Source organism: Micrasema longulum, unplaced genomic scaffold (assembly GCF_059751315.1).
Source record: "Micrasema longulum isolate JH-2025_06_02 unplaced genomic scaffold, ASM5975131v1 h1tg000194l, whole genome shotgun sequence".
NCBI classification, from domain to species: Eukaryota; Metazoa; Arthropoda; class Insecta; order Trichoptera; family Brachycentridae; genus Micrasema; species Micrasema longulum.
Genome location: NW_028277399.1, coordinates 81,343 through 88,098, shown reverse-complemented (window position 1 = coordinate 88,098; position 6,756 = coordinate 81,343).

Genomic DNA, 6,756 nt, shown 5'->3' with positions numbered 1-6,756 from the left:
TCAAATTAATTCTTTCTTCAAGATCTGGAGATTTATTGACAAGAAAAAAAATTATATGTGGATTAAACGAATTGATTTACGAAAATGACAATGCACTAATGTTGATTTTTGTTAATAACCATTTAGAAACGTATAGAAGCTATGAATGTAGATTCCACGAGGAATTAGACCACAGTTATGTGGGATGGCAGGCACAAGCCACGCAATCACCATTACATTATTATATTGTGTCAGTACTCGCCTAATTATGTAAATTGTCAACTCTTGCAACACCACAGCGGCGGCCATCTTGGCTTCCGCCGGAAGCGCGCGCCATCTTCAATCAATTCCAATTCCCGCCAAAAAGGACAGGACCAGAGTTATAACTCGCTTAGTAAATTTAATCCGAATTGATTAATTAATTACAGGAACTTACAAACATATTATACTAGCTTTTACCAGCGGCTTCGCTCGCGTGGTATTAGACAGAAATTAGTTTTATTATTTAATAATACGAATAAAAAGAAGCCTGATCAATTGGCGGTCCTCCAACTATCGTCAGAAAAAAATGACGATCCGTTAGTCTACGGCGACGTAGCATCGTTATTCTGTTTAAATATCAATTTATTTTTCCACTAAGAATTTTCCCGAGGGAGTGATATTTTTTTCAGGATGAAAAGTAGCCTATGACACTTCTCAGCACTCCGGATATTCCTATGCAAAAAATCGCGCTATCAGATGCTCCGTTGCAACGTGAAGGAAACTCAAACAAACAGACAAACGCACTTTATCATTTAAATATTATAGTATAGATTACAATATGTCTGCCATGTTGTCTAACGATCAGCGCATTTGCCTACAATGCAAGAGGTCTCAGGTTCGATTCCCGACAATATTTACTTAAAAATATGTTTTTACATTAAAATATTGCATTTACATTTACATTTTTTTTTTTGCACCACAACAGGCCAGGAGGCCTAATTACAGTGGTGAATTACATCACAGAGCACCCAGGCTTGAGAAAAATCACATTTTAATTTTTGTGTTCTCACCGGGAATCGAACCCGGAACCTTCCGTGCGTGAGTCACGAGTCTTGACCATAGACATTGCATAGTATCTGGGCTGACACCTGAGGCGTTAGACTGATTATCTTACCTTCACTACTACATTTCCCCATAGAGGCAGATAGAGAGGATGGACCACTACACACGTCTATCCTGACATACATTCTTAGCTTCTTCCACATTCATACATCTTGTTATACATGCCCTTCAGTTACGTCAGCTTTTGAGATGAGCAGATTTAAGATTTTGGTTTATCTGCTCTTGCTATGTCTTCCTTGGTCGTCCTCGCCCTACGACACCGTTCATTCTCGCCATATACATCTGTTTTAGCATTCTTTTGTCATCCTTTCATTCCACATGATAAAACCATCTCGGTGAACTTTTCTTAATCTTTCAGAGGAGTAGAATAGAACCCATACTCATATACTCTCACCTGGGTCCCTAATTAATAAAGTGCACAATACTAAATCCCGCGTTTTCGCATTTCTGTTATGGCAGTTTTCGACTAAGAACCCGTCGAGCTCGGGGCCTCCCTGAAGGCTCGGGGCCCCTGGTGGCAAGGTTGGCTTTAATAGTGTGTCAATAACCACTTGTAAAAATAAATCTAGGCAAAAAAGTACAAATATTATAAAATAAAATCTGGTAAATTTTTAGCACTATTACTCCGGTTTTTTATTTGGTGGAGGCCCCTGGAGGTTTAGGCCTCTAGGCCAGGGGCTAGCCTGCCTGTAATAATAACGAACGTGTTAACAATTTCTCACCCTGATTGCTTATCGTTTTAGCAATTCCAATGGAACATCGGTTAAAAGTTACCGATCGGGATTATTATATTTTTAAATATTGCCACACTTCAACCTGATGAGTGGCAACACCCAATATTTAATGTCAATATATTTAAATTTCGCGGTATATGTGTTGCATGTTTGAATTTCACCGGTGATTACTATTATATTATTTAAGATGGAAAAAACTTCAAAACTGTAAGTAAAGTAAAATAATTCATTTTTAATATTTGAAGCACTAACTTTGTAGAACATTATACAATATATTATAATGAAATAACTTTGTATTTTTGTATGTACCACTTTATTTTTTATAATTTAATAACCATTTAGTTTCGGCAAAACACTGTGCCTTCTTCAGGATTAATTAAAACGAACAAAATATAAAATTTACATATTTGTACTATATAATCTGCGAGTGAGGGTAGAGTGAGTGTGGCTAAGGGAGAAGAGAGGGGGCAGAAACCGGGGGTTTGGTGGATTTAGGGAGGGAACATATTCAAAGTAGGACTACTTAAATTTATTTGATTATTATAATTTTGAAATTCAACATTTAGAGAAGGAAATATAGAAGTCTAGGCATCTACAGGGCTTACGACATGTCATTGGCTGGTTTAAGTGGCCACTTTATACACCATGCAACATTCACCATTCTGCCCATATTTGAACATCTATATTCCTTCAATTCTTTTATTTGCTAATGCTTGTGAAGTTAAAGAGCTGAAACCTTTATTTATGCAGGCGAGATTCATCTGATTGAATTATTTCACCTACATACTGGCAACGCCTGAAAATTTGTTTTCAATTGCAACAACACAGTGTGTAAGGTGGCCACTTAAACCGCCAATGACAGGTCATAAGCCCTGTTGATATTAACAGCTCCCTAGGGAGTTGAATCCAGTCCTTGTCTACAAAGATTCGGACAAACTCAAAATATTGTTACTATTTAAATTTTTATTTACAGCCTTTTTAATTTTTAATATTTCTAAGTTATTGCGTTACTTCCTTTTTTGTTTAAATGTAGAATTTTAATACCATCTTCAAAGTTTAATGGGTGACTATTAGTAAGAATATGTTCTGCAAACTCCGAAAAATTATTGTTTTTAAGACGTCTCATGTGTTCTTTTAACTCGAATTCAGTTTAGATGGAGAAGATTTTTGTAGGAAAACTACAAAATCCAAAAGTCCCAAGGGAACCAAATGGACAAACTGACACTCGACGAGTGTCGACTTTTTTGATTTGACGTTTGGCTACAGAATATGCCTTTTATCTATGGCGTTTGGCCACGTGACTGTGATAACTTAATAATGTTCATCACAATCGCTCAAATGCTTAGAGACTTTTTAAGTATGTTGAAAAACATCTGTGATCGCAGTACTGGTAGCACCATAAGAAGAAACCGAATTACATATTTATTTATTTATATATAGGCCCAATGGGTATTTTTAAGGACATATTTATAAATAGAAAATTATTATAAAGGAAAGTAGAAAGACACAATGGTATATAGTAGACTTGGTGGGAGTAGAAGCGGGAGAGAGGTGTTTATAATTGAATTTGATTCAGTGATCGTTTGAAAGAAGACAACTTGTTATCAAAGAAATCAAGGCTGGTATGTTTGTTGGCAGACCTAAGAATTCTGAAATACATATAGAATACAAAGATTTTTTTTTTATATCCACAGGAATAAATTCAGGTCTAGAAGGATTAAATAAAAGAACAATTGTTTTTTTTACAAGCAGTTTTTTATATTACAATATTACAAATTAAAATATCACAGCCTTTATATTTTTGGCGAGCATAATATATAAACATTGGATTTCATAAGTCTGTAAACAAAAATTATTAATAATGAACATCACAATAAACTTTATAAAATTTACTAAAAATTACATAAATATTAAAAATAACATCACAGATTTGATTTGTACTTTCATAACATTGATAATATTGTTTTATTTCAATATTTACAAAAATATTTTGTAGATTGGAAATTCAAACTTTTTACCTTAATAGATACGTATTGAATCATTTTATCTGTTGGACTGTTGATTATTTTTCAATGAGATTAAAGTTCAAATCGCAGCCTTGAACCTGAAAATTATTCAGTCCGAATTCAGGAAATACTATTCACGCAATACTTTGAACCGTACTTAAAGAAGCTGTAATTTTGTGTGTTAATTTATTTAGTACAAATGTTTGTTCAGTCAAGTCAATTTAGCTTTTTTCTTTTCCATCTTATAATACATCTAAATTTATGTTTTAAAAGAGCCTTTTAGGTGAATACATTTAAAAAATAAAATAAATAGAGCAAATGAAAATGCATTATTTTACAGAAATAAAAAGTATAGGCCTTTATGGGGGGTTTACACATATTCAGCATTAAAAAAAATAATATATCAAATGTAAAAAGGCTAGGACTGATGCGTCACTAAAGCCGAAATTAAGTTATACATGCTAATTTTATCGGAATTCAAAGCTGCATCGTATGAACCGACATCCATGGATATCAAACGGAAATTTTGAAAACCCTCTTGTAAGACATTTGTAAAATCAACAGATTTATATATTGGTGTTAACACAAGTTGTGTCCGTTTTTTCCAAATGAAGAGGACACGACATCAAAAATTTACAACAAATTAGTCAATTATGTGTCCTCCTTCAATATTTTAGAACAAATTAGTTAATAATGTATTCACCTTTATTATTTTACAACAAATTAGTTAATAATGTATTCACTTTCATTATTTTACAACAAATTAGTAAATAATTCACAGTGTCTTCACCGTAAACTGTGCAAATATCACGAGCAGCTTTGGCAGCTTTATTTCTTCGATTGAACGCGAACAGGGGGTGTTGAAAATGCTCACATTCATCTACTTCACATTCCATTTTGAAGGCTTGTGATCAAATAAAACGCTTTATGCAACGTAAAAGAAAACACAACATCTTGTAGAGCAGAAATTTTTCTTTTGAATGACTTTTAACCTTTATCAAAAATAAGCATAAAAAATAATAGTAAAAAAAATAATTTTAAAAAATTTGAAAAAAACTGTCACAAATTATGTTAACACCCAATTCATTGACATTCAGCGCCCTTGAGGTGATTTTCACAAAAATGGCGCTATATAAATTATCCAAACATTATTATTATGGGATTGATTCAATATTAAAAATAGTGTGCTCATTTTTCATAATAAATGTTTTTGATTGACTATTTTGCTTAATTATTTAGTCTTTTACCGTCGATATGGAAGTTCCAATGTGAGAAGAATGGTATCACACAAATAACAAATAAGCATCAAAAACCATGGGGCAAGACTTTCATACCTACTTTTCCAAGAATTTCTTCATATTTGCTGAAGTATCTATAATTAATTATAGTTTAAAAATATGTTATTATTCTGGGTATAAACATTTACAATATATCCGTGCGAGTTGAAATTGTGATGCAGCACCATCTTGATGAGATTCAGGCAATTAGGCTTACTCTTGAAATAGCCAGTCCAGAAAAAATGTATTTAAAATATCGTGAATACATATATTTTGATATTGACCATAATTAGACTTTAATATTAAAGAAGAGTCTTATTAACCCTTTAATACGAGCCATCGCTTGAGGTATTACTTTAATTATTTTTATGAATAAATATAAATTTCATTCAAATTGTCACATTTCTTAATATGTTTGAAAATTCAGAAATTATGTAGGTACAGAGGAGATTTTATCATATTTAGAAAGGAACGATAGTTCAAATTGACAAATTTAAAAACAATAATCTAAAGAATTGATTTTACAATATAAATATTCAATCCGTAATCAAAAATATGTATTAAACAATAAAATAATAATATTTTTTGAAAATGCTCTATTAAAAATGAAAATATTGTAAAAAATTGTAATATTGACTTACAGAAATTGCATATTAGTAAGATTTAATAATAAAAAATAAATAAAATGAAGCACTAAAAGTACTAGATTATGAAAGAAATAAAATTTATACCAGATGTTAAAAAATTGACTATTTTTTACCCATGATAAAACGATGTTTTACATACAAAAATAACAAAATATATTATTTATAAGTAATGCAAGATGTAAACGACAATGTTAATTTTTTTAAAAATATCATTTCAAAAATATCATCGACAGTGGAAAGCCATTTTGACTAAAGTGCATGTATGCTTCACTATGCGTGTTTTTTTAATGAGGAAGTTCAGTGGTGTTTAAAAAAATTTTGTGTACATCAGCGCTATGATTTTTTTAAAGTTCTCTTCGGTAAATTCTGCTGATTGACGAGTTGGCAGTAAATCTATCACAACACTCTGTAATTAGTCGATTTGGAAAAACTAGTGACGGCGATCAAAATAATTCATACATTTCGCCACTGAATTCTTGCGAATGTCCAACGAGTTCAAATTATAAAAACGACTTAAAATTTATCTGTTTTATATTGTAAAAATGACGTTATATATTTTAGTCAGATGTTAATTTTACTTTAATAAACTAATTTTTTCAATGATTATTACTACAAATGTTAAAAATTAACCCTGTACCAAATATTTTTTACTTTTTTATGCATTTTTTAATGCCATTTTATCTATTACATCAAAAAAATTGTTAGAAATCCATCGCTTTTAAAACACAAATTTCATCAAATGATTGGTTGATTCACATTGTTTTGTAGACAAATATCAGTTTTATTAAGACCAGTTTGATGAAATTGCAAGGACTAAAAAACTGGGTTTAGTAGTAAGATTCAGTCATTTTTTTATAGCGATAATTTTAATTAATGATCACAAGATTTAGTAAATATGAATTAGATTTGTATTTTGATTCAACCAGTAACCAATAAACTGTAATCTGGCATACGATAATGTTAATTTATTTTTTTAAATATATAAATTGTTGTTTTCATTATGCACCAA